Below are 24,466 nucleotides of genomic sequence, written 5' to 3' on the forward strand. Positions count from 1 at the left end.
GGTTTATCAAAGAGATGAGGTACAGGTGGAATATAAAATTGCATCCCATGAACGAAATGGCAGACGACAGAAAGAATTACAGATTTAGCAAACACACTTATGCCTGTAGGAGCGCAAAGGTCCCTTGAGGTGAGTAAAAGCCAGGTGTTTTCAATGAGCACAGATACTATTCTATATAGACCAAAGAGGGAATGAACACAACTTACTCTAAAACTCGAAGGACTGAACTCAGCCCACTTTGCACACCAGAAAAGATTATTTACAACTGGTCAGAATTTGAAAAACAATTTATCGATGTCTCTCTGGAAGAGAATCAAGTGGATGCACAGCAGCAAGCAACACAGCACTGACAATCAGCTACACCCCGTGAGAAAAACAAACTGCAAACTAAAGGCAGTGAGTGAGAGATAAATTCTTCGAGACTTCGTTCAGGGGCTGTGATTGAAGTTGTTTTGAGCATATATTAACACACAGAAGGATGGGACCTCATGGAGGACACTCGTGGCTCTGAGAGTCTTCGGGAGCATGAGTCAGCAAATGCAGCCCTTCTAGAATAACACTGCCTTGCCCTGATTCCATGGACCCGAAATCACCAAATGCAGACGACCCTTCCTACAGCGAACACATGCATGGGACAGCCGCAGGATGCTACCCCATTGGACAGGGAAAAAACATGAAAAGCCACCTCATCTTCTCATATCCTGGTGCTCGGGTTCAAGCTTCCAGCCGCTTTCCTGAAAATTTCCCCACTTGGGGAACTCAGCACGTTCAAAACCATCTTTCTTATAGCTTGGAATTTGTTCCATGGATGAACTGCAATGGGGAAGAATAAGACACGATGCCTATATATTTGGACAGGCACTTGGTGCTCTAATTTCCAATGCTGATCTAGAATTGACCCAAATCTAAGCTTGCTCTCAGAAGGAGAATAGGGCTTGAAAATTTCCCGCTGCTTTGTGACCAATTCCGAAAGTGGGAAGTTGAGCAGGGCATCTCAGGGAGCCTATAATTCATGGCCCTGCAGGATGGGCAAACACACCTAATGTGGAAAAATGACTTGGGTTGAACCACGGAAAATAACTTGAGAGCAAGGCAGAATTGCAGAAATGGGATTTCAAGAGGGAGATGGGTCTCGCCTGGTAAGGAGCTAGAATGTGGCAGTACTTCTTCAACCATGCCTGTGTCGAAAAAGGGGTGTATGCCTTTATCCTGAATATATTCAGGATAGAGGCATAGACCGTTTTGGGGCAACCAGGCAGGGGCTCGGTGCAAATCAACACTACATAGTTCTATCACTTCGAATCAAAACAAAGGGTCATCTACGAAAAGTGTAAAGACCAGAAATGCAGGGTAGCGTGGAGGTAAACCGTACCCACATTTTGTGGAATGTGGGATGGCAAATTGAAATCAGCACTCTGGCGAACTCTATGCTGTTTTCAAAAATAATGTAAGAAAGAAAGCTATAGCGGATAGGACACTTCCACTCAAGGACGTATATTTTCAGGAAAACCAAAGATCCTCAGGACACAGGCAACCCAATGTTGACTTCTGCTCTCTTTACAAAAGCCTCGACTAGGATACAATCTAAATTTCCTTGGACGGAAAACGTGGATGAAGAATATGTGATTCTTATCTACAATGATATATTAGTGAGCCAGGAAATGAGTGAAATAACGCCCCTTGCCACCACCGGAGTGTTCTTAGTTACACTCATTCTCAGCGAATTTAGTCACCTAGGAAATAGTGGTTTATAAAAGAAATGAGGTACAGGTGGAATATAAAATTGCATCCCATGAACGAAATGGCAGACGACAGAAAGAATTACAGATTTAGCAAACACACTTATGCCTGTAGGAGCGCAAAGGTCCCTTGAGGTGAGTAAAAGCCAGGTGTTTTCAATGAGCACAGATACTATTCTATATAGACCAAAGAGGGAATGAACACAACTTACTCTAAAACTCGAAGGACTGAACTCAGCCCACTTTGCACACCAGAAAAGATTATTTACAACTGGTCAGAATTTGAAAAACAGTTTATCGATGTCTCTCTGGAAGAGAATCAAGTGGATGCACAGCAGCAAGCAACACAGCACTGACAATCAGCTACACCCCGTGAGAAAAACAAACTGCAAACTAAAGGCAGTGAGTGAGAGATAAATTCTTTGCGACTTCGTTCAGGGGCTGTGATTGAAGTTGTTTTGAGCATATATTAACACACAGAAGGATGGGACCTCATGGAGGACACTCGTGGCTCTGAGAGTCTTCCTGAGCATGAGTCAGCAAATGCAGCCCTTCTAGAATAACACTGCCTTGCCGTGATTCCATGGACCTGAAATCACCAAATGCAGACGACCCTTCCTACAGCGAACACATGCATGGGAGAGCCGCAGGATGCTACCCCATTGGACAGGGAAAAAACATGAAAAGCCACCTCATCTTCTCATATCCTGGTGCTCGGGTTCAAGCTTCCAGCCGCTTTCCTGAAAATTTCCCCACTTGGGGAACTCAGCACGTTCAAAACCATCTTTCTTATAGCTTGGAATTCGTTCCATGGATGAACTTCAATGGGGAAGAATAAGACACGATGCCTATATATTTGGACAGGCACTTGGTGCTCTAATTTCCAATGCTGATCTAGAATTGACCCAAATCTAAGCTTGCTCTCAGAAGGAGAATAGGGCTTGAAAATTTCCCGCTGCTTTGTGACCAATTCCGAAAGTGGGAAGTTGAGCAGGGCATCTCAGGGAGCCTATAATTCATGGCCCTGCAGGATGGGCAAAGACACCTAATGTGGAAAAATGACTTGGGTTGAACCACGGAAAATAACTTGAGAGCAAGGCAGAATTGCAGAAATGGGATTTCAAGAGGGAGATGGGTCTCGCCTGGTAAGGAGCTAGAATGTGGCAGTACTTCTTCAACCATGCCTGTGTCGAAAAAGGGGTGTATGCCCTTATCCTGAATATATTCAGGATAGAGGCATAGACCGTTTTGGGGCAACCAGGCAGGGGCTCGTTGCAAATCAACACTACATAGTTCTATCACTTCGAATCAAAACAAAGGGTCATCTACGAAAAGTGTAAAGACCAGAAATGCAGGGTAGCGTGGAGGTAAACCGTACCCACATTTTGTGGAATGTGGGATGGCAAATTGAAATCAGCACTCTGGCGAACTCTATGTTGTTTTCGAAAATAATGTAAGAAACAAAGCTATAGCCCATCGGACACTTCCACTCAAGGACGTATATTTTCAGGAAAACCAAAGATCCTCAGGACACAGGCAACCCAACGTTGACTTCTGCTCTCTTTACAAAAGCCTCGACTAGGATACAATCTAAATTTCCTTGGACGGAAAACGTGGATGAAGAATATGTGATTCTTATCTACAATGATATATTAGTGAGCCAGGAAATGAGTGAAATAACGCCCCTTGCCTCACCGGAGTGTTCTTAGTTACACTCATTCTCAGCGAATTTAGTCACCCAGAAAATAATGGTTTATAAAAGAGATGAGGTACAGGTGGAATATAAAATTGCATCCCATGAACGAAATGGCAGACGACAGAAAGAATTACAGATTTAGCAAACACACTTATGCCTGTAGGAGCGCAAAGGTCCCTTGAGGTGTGTAAAAGCCAGGTGTTTTCAATGAGCACAGATACTATTCTATATAGACCAAAGAGGGAATGAACACAACTTACTCTAAAACTCGAAGGACTGAACTCAGCCCACTTTGCACACGAGAAAAGATTATTTACAACTGGTCAGAATTTGAAAAACAGTTTATCGATGTCTCTCTGGAAGAGAATCAAGTGGATGCACAGCAGCAAGCAACACAGCACTGACAATCAGCTACACCCCGTGAGAAAAACAAACTGCAAAATAAAGGCAGTGAGTGAGAGATAAATTCTTCGAGACTTCGTTCAGGGGCTGTGATTGAAGTTGTTTTGAGCATATATTAACACACAGAAGGATGGGACCTCATGGAGGACACTCGTGGCTCTGAGAGTCTTCGGGAGCATGAGTCAGCAAATGCAGCCCTTCTAGAATAACACTGCCTTGCCCTGATTCCATGGACCCGAAATCACCAAATGCAGACGACCCTTCCTACAGCGAACACATGCATGGGACAGCCGCAGGATGCTACCCCATTGGACAGGGAAAAAACATGAAAAGCCACCTCATCTTCTCATATCCTGGTGCTCGGGTTCAAGCTTCCAGCCGCTTTCCTGAAAATTTCCCCACTTGGGGAACTCAGCACGTTCAAAACCATCTTTCTTATAGCTTGGAATTCGTTCCATGGATGAACTGCAATGGGGAAGAATAAGACACGATGCTTATATATTTGGACAGGCACTTGGTGCTCTAATTTCCAATGCTGATCTAGAATTGACCCAAATCTAAGCTTGCTCTCAGAAGGAGAATAGGGCTTGAAAATTTCCCGCTGCTTTGTGACCAATTCCGAAAGTGGGAAGTTGAGCAGGGCATCTCAGGGAGCCTATAATTCATGGCCCTGCAGGATGGGCAAAGACACCTAATGTGGAAAAATGACTTGGGTTGAACCACGGAAAATAACTTGAGAGCAAGGCAGAATTGCAGAAATGGGATTTCAAGAGGGAGATGGGTCTCGCCTGGTAAGGAGCTAGAATGTGGCAGTACTTCTTCAACCATGCCTGTGTCGAAAAAGGGGTGTATGCCCTTATCCTGAATATATTCAGGATAGAGGCATAGACCGTTTTGGGGCAACCAGGCAGGGGCTCGTTGCAAATCAACACTACATAGTTCTATCACTTCGAATCAAAACAAAGGGTCATCTACGAAAAGTGTAAAGACCAGAAATGCAGGGTAGCGTGGAGGTAAACCGTACCCACATTTTGTGGAATGTGGGATGGCAAATTGAAATCAGCACTCTGGCGAACTCTATGTTGTTTTCGAAAATAATGTAAGAAACAAAGCTATAGCCCATCGGACACTTCCACTCAAGGACGTATATTTTCAGGAAAACCAAAGATCCTCAGGACACAGGCAACCCAACGTTGACTTCTGCTCTCTTTACAAAAGCCTCGACTAGGATACAATCTAAATTTCCTTGGACGGAAAACGTGGATGAAGAATATGTGATTCTTATCTACAATGATATATTAGTGAGCCAGGAAATGAGTGAAATAACGCCCCTTGCCTCACCGGAGTGTTCTTAGTTACACTCATTCTCAGCGAATTTAGTCACCCAGAAAATAGTGGTTTATAAAAGAGATGAGGTACAGGTGGAATATAAAATTGCATCCCATGAACGAAATGGCAGACGACAGAAAGAATTACAGATTTAGCAAACACACTTATGCCTGTAGGAGCGCAAAGGTCCCTTGAGGTGTGTAAAAGCCAGGTGTTTTCAATGAGCACAGATACTATTCTATATAGACCAAAGAGGGAATGAACACAACTTACTCTAAAACTCGAAGGACTGAACTCAGCCCACTTTGCACACGAGAAAAGATTATTTACAACTGGTCAGAATTTGAAAAACAGTTTATCGATGTCTCTCTGGAAGAGAATCAAGTGGATGCACAGCAGCAAGCAACACAGCACTGACAATCAGCTACACCCCGTGAGAAAAACAAACTGCAAAATAAAGGCAGTGAGTGAGAGATAAATTCTTCGAGACTTCATTCAGGGGCTGTGATTGAAGTTGTTTTGAGCATATATTAACACACAGAAGGATGGGACCTCATGGAGGACACTCGTGGCTCTGAGAGTCTTCGGGAGCATGAGTCAGCAAATGCAGCCCTTCTAGAATAACACTGCCTTGCCCTGATTCCATGGACCCGAAATCACCAAATGCAGACGACCCTTCCTACAGCGAACACATGCATGGGACAGCCGCAGGATGCTACCCCATTGGACAGGGAAAAAACATGAAAAGCCACCTCATCTTCTCATATCCTGGTGCTCGGGTTCAAGCTTCCAGCCGCTTTCCTGAAAATTTCCCCACTTGGGGAACTCAGCACGTTCAAAACCATCTTTCTTATAGCTTGGAATTCGTTCCATGGATGAACTGCAATGGGGAAGAATAAGACACGATGCTTATATATTTGGACAGGCACTTGGTGCTCTAATTTCCAATGCTGATCTAGAATTGACCCAAATCTAAGCTTGCTCTCAGAAGGAGAATAGGGCTTGAAAATTTCCCGCTGCTTTGTGACCAATTCCGAAAGTGGGAAGTTGAGCAGGGCATCTCAGGGAGCCTATAATTCATGGCCCTGCAGGATGGGCAAAGACACCTAATGTGGAAAAATGACTTGGGTTGAACCACGGAAAATAACTTGAGAGCAAGGCAGAATTGCAGAAATGGGATTTCAAGAGGGAGATGGGTCTCGCCTGGTAAGGAGCTAGAATGTGGCAGTACTTCTTCAACCATGCCTGTGTCGAAAAAGGGGTGTATGCCTTTATCCTGAATATATTCAGGATAGAGGCATAGACCGTTTTGGGGCAACCAGGCAGGGGCTCGGTGCAAATCAACACTACATAGTTCTATCACTTCGAATCAAAACAAAGGGTCATCTACGAAAAGTGTAAAGACCAGAAATGCAGGGTAGCGTGGAGGTAAACCGTACCCACATTTTGTGGAATGTGGGATGGCAAATTGAAATCAGCACTCTGGCGAACTCTATGCTGTATTCGAAAATAATGTAAGAAACAAAGCTATAGCGCATAGGACACTTCCACTCAAGGACGTATATTTTCAGGAAAACCAAAGATCCTCAGGACACAGGCAACCCAACGTTTACTTCTGCTCTCTTTACAAAAGCCTCGACTAGGATACAATCTAAATTTCCTTGGACGGAAAACGTGGATGAAGAATATGTGATTCTTATCTATAATGATATATTAGTGAGCCAGGAAATGAGTGAAATAACGCCCCTTGCCACCACCGGAGTGTTCTTAGTTACACTCATTCTCAGCCAATTTAGTCACCTAGAAAATAGTGGTTTATCAAAGAGATGAGGTACAGGTGGAATATAAAATTGCATCCCATGAACGAAATGGCAGACGACAGAAAGAATTACAGATTTAGCAAACACACTTATGCCTGTAGGAGCGCAAAGGTCCCTTGAGGTGAGTAAAAGCCAGGTGTTTTCAATGAGCACAGATACTATTCTATATAGACCAAAGAGGGAATGAACACAACTTACTCTAAAACTCGAAGGACTGAACTCAGCCCACTTTGCACACCAGAAAAGATTATTTACAACTGGTCAGAATTTGAAAAACAATTTATCGATGTCTCTCTGGAAGAGAATCAAGTGGATGCACAGCAGCAAGCAACACAGCACTGACAATCAGCTACACCCCGTGAGAAAAACAAACTGCAAACTAAAGGCAGTGAGTGAGAGATAAATTCTTCGAGACTTCGTTCAGGGGCTGTGATTGAAGTTGTTTTGAGCATATATTAACACACAGAAGGATGGGACCTCATGGAGGACACTCGTGGCTCTGAGAGTCTTCGGGAGCATGAGTCAGCAAATGCAGCCCTTCTAGAATAACACTGCCTTGCCCTGATTCCATGGACCCGAAATCACCAAATGCAGACGACCCTTCCTACAGCGAACACATGCATGGGACAGCCGCAGGATGCTACCCCATTGGACAGGGAAAAAACATGAAAAGCCACCTCATCTTCTCATATCCTGGTGCTCGGGTTCAAGCTTCCAGCCGCTTTCCTGAAAATTTCCCCACTTGGGGAACTCAGCACGTTCAAAACCATCTTTCTTATAGCTTGGAATTCGTTCCATGGATGAACTTCAATGGGGAAGAATAAGACACGATGCCTATATATTTGGACAGGCACTTGGTGCTCTAATTTCCAATGCTGATCTAGAATTGACCCAAATCTAAGCTTGCTCTCAGAAGGAGAATAGGGCTTGAAAATTTCCCGCTGCTTTGTGACCAATTCCGAAAGTGGGAGGTTGAGCAGGGCATCTCAGGGAACCTATAATTCATGGCCCTGCAGGATGGGCAAAGACACCTAATGTGGAAAAATGACTTGGGTTGAACCACGGAAAATAACTTGAGAGCAAGGCAGAATTGCAGAAATGGGATTTCAAGAGGGAGATGGGTCTCGCCTGGTAAGGAGCTAGAATGTGGCAGTACTTCTTCAACCATGCCTGTGTCGAAAAAGGGGTGTATTCCTTTATCCTGAATATATTCAGGATAGAGGCATAGACCGTTTTGGGGCAACCAGGCAGGGGCTCGGTGCAAATCAACACTACATAGTTCTATCACTTCGAATCAAAACAAAGGGTCATCTACGAAAAGTGTAAAGACCAGAAATGCAGGGTAGCGTGGAGGTAAACCGTACCCACATTTTGTGGAATGTGGGATGGCAAATTGAAATCAGCACTCTGGCGAACTCTATGCTGTATTCGAAAATAATGTAAGAAACAAAGCTATAGCGCATAGGACACTTCCACTCAAGGACGTATATTTTCAGGAAAACCAAAGATCCTCAGGACACAGGCAACCCAACGTTTACTTCTGCTCTCTTTACAAAAGCCTCGACTAGGATACAATCTAAATTTCATTGGACGGAAAACGTGGATGAAGTGGGGGAGTACAGGGACATATATACACTATCAATTGTAAATTACATAGCTGGTGGGAAGCTGCTGCATAGCACAGGGAGATCACCTCTGTGCTGTGTGACCGCCTGGGCGGGTGGGATAGGGAGGGTGGGAGAGAGGGTGATGCAAGAGGGAGGAGATGTGGGAGCATGTGTGTATGTATAACTGATTGAGTTTTTTGTAGAGGGAAAACTAACACACTATTGTAAAACAATTATACTACAATAAAGATGTTAAAAAGAAATTAAAAAAAATAATTAAAAAAAAAAGAATATGTGATTCTTATCTACAATGATATATTAGTGAGCCAGGAAATGAGTGAAATAACGCCCCTTGCCACCACCGGAGTGTTCTTAGTTACACTCATTCTCAGCGAATTTAGTCACCTAGAAAATAGTGGTTTATAAAAGAGATGAGGTACAGGTGGAATATAAAATTGCATCCCATGAACGAAATGGCAGACGACAGAAAGAATTACAGATTTAGCAAACACACTTATGCCTGTAGGAGCGCAAAGGTCCCTTGAGGTGAGTAAAAGCCAGGTGTTTTCAATGAGCACAGATACTATTCTATATAGACCAAAGAGGGAATGAACACAACTTACTCTAAAACTCGAAGGACTGAACTCAGCCCACTTTGCACACCAGAAAAGATTATTTACAACTGGTCAGAATTTGAAAAACAGTTTATCGATGTCTCTCTGGAAGAGAATCAAGTGGATGCACAGCAGCAAGCAACACAGCACTGACAATCAGCTACACCCCGTGAGAAAAACAAACTGCAAAATAAAGGCAGTGAGTGAGAGATAAATTCTTTGCGACTTCGTTCAGGGGCTGTGATTGAAGTTGTTTTGAGCATATATTAACACACAGAAGGATGGGACCTCATGGAGGACACTCGTGGCTCTGAGAGTCTTCGGGAGCATGAGTCAGCAAATGCAGCCCTTCTAGAATAACACTGCCTTGCCCTGATTCCATGGACCCAAAATCACCAAATGCAGACGACCCTTCCTACAGCGAACACATGCATGGGAGAGCCGCAGGATGCTACCCCATTGGACAGGGAAAAAACATGAAAAGCCACCTCATCTTCTCATATCCTGGTGCTCGGGTTCAAGCTTCCAGCCGCTTTCCTGAAAATTTCCCCACTTGGGGAACTCAGCACGTTCAAAACCATCTTTCTTATAGCTTGGAATTCGTTCCATGGATGAACTTCAATGGGGAAGAATAAGACACGATGCCTATATATTTGGACAGGCACTTGGTGCTCTAATTTCCAATGCTGATCTAGAATTGACCCAAATCTAAGCTTGCTCTCAGAAGGAGAATAGGGCTTGAAAATTTCCCGCTGTTTTGTGACCAATTCCGAAAGTGGGAAGTTGAGCAGGGCATCTCAGGGAGCCTATAATTCATGGCCCTGCAGGATGGGCAAAGACACCTAATGTGGAAAAATGACTTGGGTTGAACCACGGAAAATAACTTGAGAGCAAGGCAGAATTGCAGAAATGGGATTTCAAGAGGGAGATGGGTCTCGCCTGGTAAGGAGCTAGAATGTGGCAGTACTTCTTCAACCATGCCTGTGTCGAAAAAGGGGTGTATGCCTTTATCCTGAATATATTCAGGATAGAGGCATAGACCGTTTTGGGGCAACCAGGCAGGGACTCGGTGCAAATCAACACTACATAGTTCTATCACTTCGAATCAAAACAAAGGGTCATCTACGAAAAGTGTAAAGACCAGAAATGCAGGGTAGCGTGGAGGTAAACCGTACCCACATTTTGTGGAATGTGGGATGGCAAATTGAAATCAGCACTCTGGCGAACTCTATGCTGTATTCGAAAATAATGTAAGAAACAAAGCTATAGCGCATAGGACACTTCCACTCAAGGACGTATATTTTCGGGAAAACCAAAGATCCTCAGGACACAGGCAACCCAACGTTTACTTCTGCTCTCTTTACAAAAGCCTCCACTAGGATACAATCTAAATTTCCTTGGACGGAAAACGTGGATGAAGAATATGTGATTCTTATCTACAATGATATATTAGTGAGCCAGGAAATGAGTGAAATAACGCCCCTTGCCACCACCGGAGTGTTCTTAGTTACACTCATTCTCAGCCAATTTAGTCACCTAGAAAATAGTGGTTTATAAAAGAGATGAGGTACAGGTGGAATATAAAATTGCATCCCATGAACGAAATGGCAGACGACAGAAAGAATTACAGATTTAGCAAACACACTTATGCCTGTAGGAGCGCAAAGGTCCCTTGAGGTGAGTAAAAGCCAGGTGTTTTCAATGAGCACAGATACTATTCTATATAGACCAAAGAGGGAATGAACACAACTTACTCTAAAACTCGAAGGACTGAACTCAGCCCACTTTGCACACCAGAAAAGATTATTTACAACTGGTCAGAATTTGAAAAACAGTTTATCGATGTCTCTCTGGAAGAGAATCAAGTGGATGCACAGCAGCAAGCAACACAGCACTGACAATCAGCTACACCCCGTGAGAAAAACAAACTGCAAACTAAAGGCAGTGAGTGAGAGATAAATTCTTTGCGACTTCGTTCAGGGGCTGTGATTGAAGTTGTTTTGAGCATATATTAACACACAGAAGGATGGGACCTCATGGAGGACACTCGTGGCTCTGAGAGTCTTCGGGAGCATGAGTCAGCAAATGCAGCCCTTCTAGAATAACACTGCCTTGCCCTGATTCCATGGACCCGAAATCACCAAATGCAGACGACCCTTCCTACAGCGAACACATGCATGGGACAGCCGCAGGATGCTACCCCATTGGACAGGGAAAAAACATGAAAAGCCACCTCATCTTCTCATATCCTGGTGCTCGGGTTCAAGCCTCCAGCCGCTTTCCTGAAAATTTCCCCACTTGGGGAACTCAGCACGTTCAAAACCATCTTTCTTATAGCTTGGAATTCGTTCCATGGATGAACTTCAATGGGGAAGAATAAGACACGATGCCTATATATTTGGACAGGCACTTGGTGCTCTAATTTCCAATGCTGATCTAGAATTGACCCAAATCTAAGCTTGCTCTCAGAAGGAGAATAGGGCTTGAAAATTTCCCGCTGCTTTGTGACCAATTCCGAAAGTGGGAAGTTGAGCAGGGCATCTCAGGGAGCCTATAATTCATGGCCCTGCAGGATGGGCAAAGACACCTAATGTGGAAAAATGACTTGGGTTGAACCACGGAAAATAACTTGAGAGCAAGGCAGAATTGCAGAAATGGGATTTCAAGAGGGAGATGGGTCTCGCCTGGTAAGGAGCTAGAATGTGGCAGTACTTCTTCAACCATGCCTGTGTCGAAAAAGGGGTGTATGCCTTTATCCTGAATATATTCAGGATAGAGGCATAGACCGTTTTGGGGCAACCAGGCAGGGGCTCGGTGCAAATCAACACTACATAGTTCTATCACTTCGAATCAAAACAAAGGGTCATCTACGAAAAGTGTAAAGACCAGAAATGCAGGGTAGCGTGGAGGTAAACCGTACCCACATTTTGTGGAATGTGGGATGGCAAATTGAAATCAGCACTCTGGCGAACTCTATGCTGTTTTCGAAAATAATGTAAGAAACAAAGCTATAGCGCATCGGACACTTCCACTCAAGGACGTATATTTTCAGGAAAACCAAAGATCCTCAGGACACAGGCAACCCAACGTTTACTTCTGCTCTCTTTACAAAAGCCTCGACTAGGATACAATCTAAATTTCCTTGGACGGAAAACGTGGATGAAGAATATGTGATTCTTATCTACAATGATATATTAGTGAGCCAGGAAATGAGTGAAATAACGCCCCTTGCCACCACCGGAGTGTTCTTAGTTACACTCATTCTCAGCGAATTTAGTCACCCAGAAAATAGTGGTTTATAAAAGAGATGAGGTACAGGTGGAATATAAAATTGCATCCCATGAACGAAATGGCAGACGACAGAACAATTACAGATTTAGCAAACACACTTATGCCTGTAGGAGCGCAAAGGTCCCTTGAGGTGAGTAAAAGCCAGGTGTTTTCAATGAGCACAGATACTATTCTATATAGACCAAAGAGGGAATGAACACAACTTACTCTAAAACTCGAAGGACTGAACTCAGCCCACTTTGCACACCAGAAAAGATTATTTACAACTGGTCAGAATTTGAAAAACAGTTTATCGATGTCTCTCTGGAACAGAATCAAGTGGATGCACAGCAGCAAGCAACACAGCACTGACAATCAGCTACACCCCGTGAGAAAAACAAACTGCAAACTAAAGGCAGTGAGTGAGAGATAAATTCTTTGCGACTTCGTTCAGGGGCTGTGATTGAAGTTGTTTTGAGCATATATTAACACACAGAAGGATGGGACCTCATGGAGGACACTCGTGGCTCTGAGAGTCTTCGGGAGCATGAGTCAGCAAATGCAGCCCTTCTAGAATAACACTGCCTTGCCCTGATTCCATGGCCCCGAAATCACCAAATGCAGACGACCCTTCCTACAGCGAACACATGCATGGGAGAGCCGCAGGATGCTACCCCATTGGACAGGGAAAAAACATGAAAAGCCACCTCATCTTCTCATATCCTGGTGCTCGGGTTCAAGCCTCCAGCCGCTTTCCTGAAAATTTCCCCACTTGGGGAACTCAGCACGTTCAAAACCATCTTTCTTATAGCTTGGAATTCGTTCCATGGATGAACTTCAATGGGGAAGAATAAGACACGATGCCTATATATTTGGACAGGCACTTGGTGCTCTAATTTCCAATGCTGATCTAGAATTGACCCAAATCTAAGCTTGCTCTCAGAAGGAGAAAAGGGCTTGAAAATTTCCCGCTGCTTTGTGACCAATTCCGAAAGTGGGAAGTTGAGCAGGGCATCTCAGGGAGCCTATAATTCATGGCCCTGCAGGATGGGCAAAGACACCTAATGTGGAAAAATGACTTGGGTTGAACCACGGAAAATAACTTGAGAGCAAGGCAGAATTGCAGAAATGGGATTTCAAGAGGGAGATGGGTCTCGCCTGGTAAGGAGCTAGAATGTGGCAGTACTTCTTCAACCATGCCTGTGTCGAAAAAGGGGTGTATGCCTTTATCCTGAATATATTCAGGATAGAGGCATAGACCGTTTTGGGGCAACCAGGCAGGGGCTCGGTGCAAATCAACACTACATAGTTCTATCACTTCGAATCAAAACAAAGGGTCATCTACGAAAAGTGTAAAGACCAGAAATGCAGGGTAGCGTGGAGGTAAACCGTACCCACATTTTGTGGAATGTGGGATGGCAAATTGAAATCAGCACTCTGGCGAACTCTATGCTGTTTTCGAAAATAATGTAAGAAACAAAGCTATAGCGCATCGGACACTTCCACTCAAGGACGTATATTTTCAGGAAAACCAAAGATCCTCAGGACACAGGCAACCCAACGTTTACTTCTGCTCTCTTTACAAAAGCCTCGACTAGGATACAATCTAAATTTCCTTGGACGGAAAACGTGGATGAAGAATATGTGATTCTTATCTACAATGATATATTAGTGAGCCAGGAAATGAGTGAAATAACGCCCCTTGCCACCACCGGAGTGTTCTTAGTTACACTCATTCTCAGCGAATTTAGTCACCCAGAAAATAGTGGTTTATAAAAGAGATGAGGTACAGGTGGAATATAAAATTGCATCCCATGAACGAAATGGCAGACGACAGAAAGAATTACAGATTTAGCAAACACACTTATGCCTGTAGGAGCGCAAAGGTCCCTTGAGGTGAGTAAAAGCCAGGTGTTTTCAATGAGCACAGATACTATTCTATATAGACCAAAGAGGGAATGAACACAACTTACTCTAAAACTCGTAGGACTGAACTCAGCCCACTTTGCACACCAGAAAAGATTATTTACAACTGGTCAGAATTTGAAAAACAGTTTATCGATGTCTCTCTGGAAGAGAATCAAGTGGATGCACAGCAGCAAGCAACACAGCACTGACAATCAGCTACACCCCGTGAGAAAAACAAACTGCAAAATAAAGGCAGTGAGTGAGAGATAAATTCTTCGAGACTTCGTTCAGGGGCTGTGATTGAAGTTGTTTCGAGCATATATTAACACACAGAAGGCTGGGACCTCATGGAGGACACTCGTGGCTCGAAGAGTCTTCGGGAGCATGAGTCAGCAAATGCAGCCCTTCTAGAATAACACTGCCTTGCCCTGATTCCATGGACCCGAAATCACCAAATGCAGACGACCCTTCCTACAGCGAACACATGCATGGGAGAGCCGCAGGATGCTACCCCATTGGACAGGGAAAAAACATGAAAAGCCACCTCATCTTCTCATATCCTGGTGCTCGGGTTCAAGCTTCCAGCCGCTTTCCTGAAAATTTCCCCACTTGGGGAACTCAGCACGTTCAAAACCATCTTTCTTATAGCTTGGAATTCGTTCCATGGATGAACTTCAATGGGGAAGAATAAGACACGATGCCTATATATTTGGACAGGCACTTGGTGCTCTAATTTCCAATGCTGATCTAGAATTGACCCAAATCTAAGCTTGCTCTCAGAAGGAGAAAAGGGCTTGAAAATTTCCCGCTGCTTTGTGACCAATTCCGAAAGTGGGAAGTTGAGCAGGGCATCTCAGGGAGCCTATAATTCATGGCCCTGCAGGATGGGCAAAGACACCTAATGTGGAAAAATGACTTGGGTTGAACCACGGAAAATAACTTGAGAGCAAGGCAGAATTGCAGAAATGGGATTTCAAGAGGGAGATGGGTCTCGCCTGGTAAGGAGCTAGAATGTGGCAGTACTTCTTCAACCATGCCTGTGTCGAAAAAGGGGTGTATGCCTTTATCCTGAATATATTCAGGATAGAGGCATAGACCGTTTTGGGGCAACCAGGCAGGGGCTCGGTGCAAATCAACACTACATAGTTCTATCACTTCGAATCAAAACAAAGGGTCATCTACAAAAAGTGTAAAGACCAGAAATGCAGGGTAGCGTGGAGGTAAACCGTACCCACATTTTGTGGAATGTGGGATGGCAAATTGAAATCAGCACTCTGGCGAACTCTATGCTGTATTCGAAAATAATGTAAGAAACAAAGCTATAGCGCATAGGACACTTCCACTCAAGGACGTATATTTTCAGGAAAACCAAAGATCCTCAGGACACAGGCAACCCAACGTTGACTTCTGCTCTCTTTACAAAAGCCTCGACTAGGATACAATCTAAATTTCCTTGGACGGAAAACGTGGATGAAGAATTTGTGATTCTTATCTACAATGATATATTAGTGAGCCAGGAAATGAGTGAAATAACGCCCCTTGCCACCACCGGAGTGTTCTTAGTTACACTCATTCTCAGCGAATTTAGTCACCCAGAAAATAGTGGTTTATAAAAGAGATGAGGTACAGGTGGAATATAAAATTGCATCCCATGAACGAAATGGCAGACGACAGAACAATTACAGATTTAGCAAACACACTTATGCCTGTAGGAGCGCAAAGGTCCCTTGAGGTGAGTAAAAGCCAGGTGTTTTCAATGAGCACAGATACTATTCTATATAGACCAAAGAGGGAATGAACACAACTTACTCTAAAACTCGAAGGACTGAACTCAGCCCACTTTGCACACCAGAAAAGATTATTTACAACTGGTCAGAATTTGAAAAACAGTTTATCGATGTCTCTCTGGAAGAGAATCAAGTGGATGCACAGCAGCAAGCAACACAGCACTGACAATCAGCTACACCCCGTGAGAAAAACAAACTGCAAACTAAAGGCAGTGAGTGAGAGATAAATTCTTTGCGACTTCGTTCAGGGGCTGTGATTGAAGTTGTTTTGAGCATATATTAACACACAGAAGGATGGGACCTCATGGAGGACACTCGTGGCTCTGAGAGTCTTCGGGAGCATGAGTCAGCAACTGCAGCCCTTCCAGAATAACACTGCCTTGCCCTGATTCCATGGACCCGAAATCACCAAATGCAGACGACCCTTCCTACAGCGAACACATGCATGGGAGAGCCGCAGGATGCTACCCCATTGGACAGGGAAAAAACATGAAAAGCCACCTCATCTTCTCATATCCTGGTGCTCGGGTTCAAGCTTCCAGCCGCTTTCCTGAAAATTTCCCCACTTGGGGAACTCAGCACGTTCAAAACCATCTTTCTTATAGCTTGGAATTCGTTCCATGGATGAACTTCAATGGGGAAGAATAAGACACGATGCCTATATATTTGGACAGGCACTTGGTGCTCTAATTTCCAATGCTGATCTAGAATTGACCCAAATCTAAGCTTGCTCTCAGAAGGAGAATAGGGCTTGAAAATTTCCCGCTGCTTTGTGACCAATTCCGAAAGTGGGAAGTTGAGCAGGGCATCTCAGGGAGCCTAGAATTCATGGCCCTGCAGGATGGGCAAAGACACCTAATGTGGAAAAATGACTTGGGTTGAACCACGGAAAATAACTTGAGAGCAAGGCAGAATTGCAGAAATGGGATTTCAAGAGGGAGATGGGTCTCGCCTGGTAAGGAGCTAGAATGTGGCAGTACTTCTTCAACCATGCCTGTGTCGAAAAAGGGGTGTATGCCTTTATCCTGAATATATTCAGGATAGAGGCATAGACCGTTTTGGGGCAACCAGGCAGGGGCTCGGTGCAAATCAACACTACATAGTTCTATCACTTCGAATCAAAACAAAGGGTCATCTACGAAAAGTGTAAAGACCAGAAATGCAGGGTAGCGTGGAGGTAAACCGTACCCACATTTTGTGGAATGTGGGATGGCAAATTGAAATCAGCACTCTGGCGAACTCTATGCTGTATTCGAAAATAATGTAAGAAACAAAGCTATAGCGCATAGGACACTTCCACTCAAGGACGTATATTTTCGGGAAAACCAAAGATCCTCAGGACACAGGCAACCCAACGTTTACTTCTGCTCTCTTTACAAAAGCCTCGACTAGGATACAATCTAAATTTCCTTGGACGGAAAACGTGGATGAAGAATATGTGATTCTTATCTACAATGATATATTAGTGAGCCAGGAAATGAGTGAAATAACGCCCCTTGCCACCACCGGAGTGTTCTTAGTTACACTCATTCTCAGCCAATTTAGTCACCTAGAAAATAGTGGTTTATAAAAGAGATGAGGTACAGGTGGAATATAAAATTGCATCCCATGAACGAAATGGCAGACGACAGAAAGAATTACAGATTTAGCAAACACACTTATGCCTGTAGGAGCGCAAAGGTCCCTTGAGGTGAGTAAAAGCCAGGTGTTTTCAATGAGCACAGATACTATTCTATATAGACCAAAGAGGGAATGAACACAACTTACTCTAAAACTCGAAGGACTGAACTCAGCCCACTTTGCACACCAGAAAAGATTATTTACAACTGGTCAGAATTTGAAAAACAGTTTATCGATGTCTCTCTGGAAGAGAATCAAGTGGATGCACAGCAGCAAGCAACACAGCACTGACAATCAGCTACACCCCGTGAGAAAAACAAACTGCAAACTAAAGGCAGTGAGTGAGAGATAAATTCTTTGCGACTTCGTTCAGGGGCTGTGATTGAAGTTGTTTTGAGCATATATTAACACACAGAAGGATGGGACCTCATGGAGGACACTCGTGGCTCTGAGAGTCTTCGGGAGCATGAGTCAGCAAATGCAGCCCTTCTAGAATAACACTGCCTTGCCCTGATTCCATGGACCCGAAATCACCAAATGCAGACGACCCTTCCTACAGCGAACACATGCATGGGAGAGCCGCAGGATGCTACCCCATTGGACAGGGAAAAAACATGAAAAGCCACCTCATCTTCTCATATCCTGGTGCTCGGGTTCAAGCTTGCAGCCGCTTTCCTGAAAATTTCCCCACTTGGGGAACTCAGCACGTTCAAAACCATCTTTCTTATAGCTTGGAATTCGTTCCATGGATGAACTTCAATGGGGAAGAATAAGACACGATGCCTTTATATTTGGACAGGCACTTGGTGCTCTAATTTCCAATGCTGATCTAGAATTGACCCAAATCTAAGCTTGCTCTCAGAAGGAGAAAAGGGCTTGAAAATTTCCCGCTGCTTTGTGACCAATTCCGAAAGTGGGAAGTTGAGCAGGGCATCTCAGGGAGCCTATAATTCATGGCCCTGCAGGATGGCCAAAGACACCTAATGTGGAAAAATGACTTGGGTTGAACCACGGAAAATAACTTGAGAGCAAGGCAGAATTGCAGAAATGGGATTTCAAGAGGGAGATGGGTCTCGCCTGGTAAGGAGCTAGAATGTGGCAGTACTTCTTCAACCATGCCTGTGTCGAAAAAGGGGTGTATGCCTTTATCCTGAATATATTCAGGATAGAGGCATAGACCGTTTTGGGGCAACCAGGCAGGGGCTCGGTGCAAATCAACACTACATAGTTCTATCACTTCGAATCAAAACAAAGGGTCATCTACGAAAAGTGTAAAGACCAGAAATGCAGGGTAGCGTGGAGGTAAACCGTACCCACATTTTGTGGAATGTGGGATGGCAAATTGAAATCAGCACTCTGGCGAACTCTATGCTGTTTTCGAAAATAATGTAAGAAACAAAGCTATAGCGCATCGGACACTTCCACTCAAGGACGTATATTTTCAGGAAAACCAAAGATCCTCAGGACACAGGCAACCCAACGTTTACTTCTGCTCTCTTTACAAAAGCCTCGACTAGGATACAATCTAAATTTCCTTGGACGGAAAACGTGGATGAAGAATATGTGATTCTTATCTACAATGATATATTAGTGAGCCAGGAAATGAGTGAAATAACGCCCCTTGCCACCACCGGAGTGTTCTTAGTTACACTCATTCTCAGCGAATTTAGTCACCCAGAAAATAGTGGTTTATAAAAGAGATGAGGTACAGGTGGAATATAAAATTGCATCCCATGAACGAAATGGCAGACGACAGAAAGAATTACAGATTTAGCAAACACACTTATGCCTGTAGGAGCGCAAAGGTCCCTTGAGGTGAGTAAAAGCCAGGTGTTTTCAATGAGCCCAGATACTATTCTATATAGACCAAAGAGGGAATGAACACACCTTACTCTAAACCGCAAAGGACTGAACTCAGCCCACTTTACACACCAGAAAATATTATTTACAACTGGTCAGAATTTGAAAAACAGTTTATCGATGTCTCTCTGGAAGAGAATCAAGTGGATGCACAGCAGCAAGCAACACAGCACTGACAATCAGCTACACCCCGTGAGAAAAACAAACTGCAAAATAAAGGCAGTGAGTGAGAGATAAATTCTTTGCGACTTCGTTCAGGGGCTGTGATTGAAGTTGTTTTGAGCATATATTAACACACAGAAGGATGGGACCTCATGGAGGACACTCGTGGCTCTGAGAGTCTTCGGGAGCATGAGTCAGCAACTGCAGCCCTTCCAGAATAACACTGCCTTGCCCTGATTCCATGGACCCGAAATCACCAAATGCAGACGACCCTTCCTACAGCGAACACATGCATGGGAGAGCCGCAGGATGCTACCCCATTGGACAGGGAAAAAACATGAAAAGCCACCTCATCTTCTCATATCCTGGTGCTCGGGTTCAAGCTTCCAGCCGCTTTCCTGAAAATTTCCCCACTTGGGGAACTCAGCACGTTCAAAACCATCTTTCTTATAGCTTGGAATTCGTTCCATGGATGAACTTCAATGGGGAAGAATAAGACACGATGCCTATATATTTGGACAGGCACTTGGTGCTCTAATTTCCAATGCTGATCTAGAATTGACCCAAATCTAAGCTTGCTCTCAGAAGGAGAATAGGGCTTGAAAATTTCCCGCTGCTTTGTGACCAATTCCGAAAGTGGGAAGTTGAGCAGGGCATCTCAGGGAGCCTAGAATTCATGGCCCTGCAGGATGGGCAAAGACACCTAATGTGGAAAAATGACTTGGGTTGAACCACGGAAAATAACTTGAGAGCAAGGCAGAATTGCAGAAATGGGATTTCAAGAGGGAGATGGGTCTCGCCTGGTAAGGAGCTAGAATGTGGCAGTACTTCTTCAACCATGCCTGTGTCGAAAAAGGGGTGTATGCCTTTATCCTGAATATATTCAGGATAGAGGCATAGACCGTTTTGGGGCAACCAGGCAGGGGCTCGGTGCAAATCAACACTACATAGTTCTATCACTTCGAATCAAAACAAAGGGTCATCTACGAAAAGTGTAAAGACCAGAAATGCAGGGTAGCGTGGAGGTAAACCGTACCCACATTTTGTGGAATGTGGGATGGCAAATTGAAATCAGCACTCTGGCGAACTCTATGCTGTATTCGAAAATAATGTAAGAAACAAAGCTATAGCGCATAGGACACTTCCACTCAAGGACGTATATTTTCGGGAAAACCAAAGATCCTCAGGACACAGGCAACCCAACGTTGACTTCTGCTCTCTTTACAAAAGCCTCGACTAGGATACAATCTAAATTTCCTTGGACGGAAAACGTGGATGAAGAATATGTGATTCTTATCTACAATGATATATTAGTGAGCCAGGAAATGAGTGAAATAACGCCCCTTGCCACCACCGGAGTGTTCTTAGTTACACTCATTCTCAGCGAATTTAGTCACCCAGAAAATAGTGGTTTATAAAAGAGATGAGGTACAGGTGGAATATAAAATTGCATCCCATGAACGAAATGGCAGACGACAGAAAGAATTACAGATTTAGCAAACACACTTATGCCTGTAGGAGCGCAAAGGTCCCTTGAGGTGAGTAAAAGCCAGGTGTTTTCAATGAGCCCAGATACTATTCTATATAGACCAAAGAGGGAATGAACACACCTTACTCTAAACCGCAAAGGACTGAACTCAGCCCACTTTACACACCAGAAAATATTATTTACAACTGGTCAGAATTTGAAAAACAGTTTATCGATGTCTCTCTGGAAGAGAATCAAGTGGATGCACAGCAGCAAGCAACACAGCACTGACAATCAGCTACACCCCGTGAGAAAAACAAACTGCAAAATAAAGGCAGTGAGTGAGAGATAAATTCTTTGCGACTTCGTTCAGGGGCTGTGATTGAAGTTGTTTTGAGCATATATTAACACACAGAAGGATGGGACCTCATGGAGGACACTCGTGGCTCTGAGAGTCTTCGGGAGCATGAGTCAGCAACTGCAGCCCTTCCAGAATAACACTGCCTTGCCCTGATTCCATGGACCCGAAATCACCAAATGCAGACGACCCTTCCTACAGCGAACACATGCATGGGAGAGCCGCAGGATGCTACCCCATTGGACAGGGAAAAAACATGAAAAGCCACCTCATCTTCTCATATCCTGGTGCTCGGGTTCAAGCTTCCAGCCGCTTTCCTGAAAATTTCCCCACTTGGGGAACTCAGCACGTTCAAAACCATCTTTCTTATAGCTTGGAATTCGTTCCATGGATGAACTTCAATGGGGAAGAATAAGACACGATGCCTATATATTTGGACAGGCACTTGGTGCTCTAATTTCCAATGCTGATCTAGAATTGACCCAAATCTAAGCTTGCTCTCAGAAGGAGAATAGGGCTTGAAAATTTCCCGCTGCTTTGTGACCAATTCCGAAAGTGGGAAGTTGAGCAGGGCATCTCAGGGAGCCTAGAATTCATGGCCCTGCAGGATGGGCAAAGACACCTAATGTGGAAAAATGACTTGGGTTGAACCACGGAAAATAACTTGAGAGCAAGGCAGAATTGCAGAAATGGGATTTCAAGAGGGAGATGGGTCTCGCCTGGTAAGGAGCTAGAATGTGGCAGTACTTCTTCAACCATGCCTGTGTCGAAAAAGGGGTGTATGCCTTTATCCTGAATATATTCAGGATAGAGGCATAGACCGTTTTGGGGCAACCAGGCAGGGGCTCGGTGCAAATCAACACTACATAGTTCTATCACTTCGAATCAAAACAAAGGGTCATCTACGAAAAGTGTAAAGACCAGAAATGCAGGGTAGCGTGGAGGTAAACCGTACCCACATTTTGTGGAATGTGGGATGGCAAATTGAAATCAGCACTCTGGCGAACTCTATGCTGTATTCGAAAATAATGTAAGAAACAAAGCTATAGCGCATAGGACACTTCCACTCAAGGACGTATATTTTCGGGAAAACCAAAGATCCTCAGGACACAGGCAACCCAACGTTTACTTCTGCTCTCTTTACAAAAGCCTCGACTAGGATACAATCTAAATTTCCTTGGACGGAAAACGTGGATGAAGAATATGTGATTCTTATCTACAATGATATATTAGTGAGCCAGGAAATGAGTGAAATAACGCCCCTTGCCACCACCGGAGTGTTCTTAGTTACACTCATTCTCAGCCAATTTAGTCACCTAGAAAATAGTGGTTTATAAAAGAGATGAGGTACAGGTGGAATATAAAATTGCATCCCATGAACGAAATGGCAGACGACAGAAAGAATTACAGATTTAGCAAACACACTTATGCCTGTAGGAGCGCAAAGGTCCCTTGAGGTGAGTAAAAGCCAGGTGTTTTCAATGAGCACAGATACTATTCTATATAGACCAAAGAGGGAATGAACACAACTTACTCTAAAACTCGAAGGACTGAACTCAGCCCACTTTGCACACCAGAAAAGATTATTTACAACTGGTCAGAATTTGAAAAACAGTTTATCGATGTCTCTCTGGAAGAGAATCAAGTGGATGCACAGCAGCAAGCAACACAGCACTGACAATCAGCTACACCCCGTGAGAAAAACAAACTGCAAACTAAAGGCAGTGAGTGAGAGATAAATTCTTTGCGACTTCGTTCAGGGGCTGTGATTGAAGTTGTTTTGAGCATATATTAACACACAGAAGGATGGGACCTCATGGAGGACACTCGTGGCTCTGAGAGTCTTCGGGAGCATGAGTCAGCAAATGCAGCCCTTCTAGAATAACACTGCCTTGCCCTGATTCCATGGACCCGAAATCACCAAATGCAGACGACCCTTCCTACAGCGAACACATGCATGGGAGAGCCGCAGGATGCTACCCCATTGGACAGGGAAAAAACATGAAAAGCCACCTCATCTTCTCATATCCTGGTGCTCGGGTTCAAGCTTGCAGCCGCTTTCCTGAAAATTTCCCCACTTGGGGAACTCAGCACGTTCAAAACCATCTTTCTTATAGCTTGGAATTCGTTCCATGGATGAACTTCAATGGGGAAGAATAAGACACGATGCCTTTATATTTGGAAAGGCACTTGGTGCTCTAATTTCCAATGCTGATCTAGAATTGACCCAAATCTAAGCTTGCTCTCAGAAGGAGAAAAGGGCTTGAAAATTTCCCGCTGCTTTGTGACCAATTCCGAAAGTGGGAAGTTGAGCAGGGCATCTCAGGGAGCCTATAATTCATGGCCCTGCAGGATGGGCAAAGACACCTAATGTGGAAAAATGACTTGGGTTGAACCACGGAAAATAACTTGAGAGCAAGGCAGAATTGCAGAAATGGGATTTCAAGAGGGAGATGGGTCTCGCCTGGTAAGGAGCTAGAATGTGGCAGTACTTCTTCAACCATGCCTGTGTCGAAAAAGGGGTGTATGCCTTTATCCTGAATATATTCAGGATAGAGGCATAGACCGTTTTGGGGCAACCAGGCAGGGGCTCGGTGCAAATCAACACTACATAGTTCTATCACTTCGAATCAAAACAAAGGGTCATCTACGAAAAGTGTAAAGACCAGAAATGCAGGGTAGCGTGGAGGTAAACCGTACCCACATTTTGTGGAATGTGGGATGGCAAATTGAAATCAGCACTCTGGCGAACTCTATGCTGTTTTCGAAAATAATGTAAGAAACAAAGCTATAGCGCATCGGACACTTCCACTCAAGGACGTATAT

The sequence above is a fragment of the Kogia breviceps genome, chromosome 9, assembly GCF_026419965.1.
Source record: "Kogia breviceps isolate mKogBre1 chromosome 9, mKogBre1 haplotype 1, whole genome shotgun sequence".
NCBI lineage: Eukaryota > Metazoa > Chordata > Mammalia > Artiodactyla > Physeteridae > Kogia > Kogia breviceps.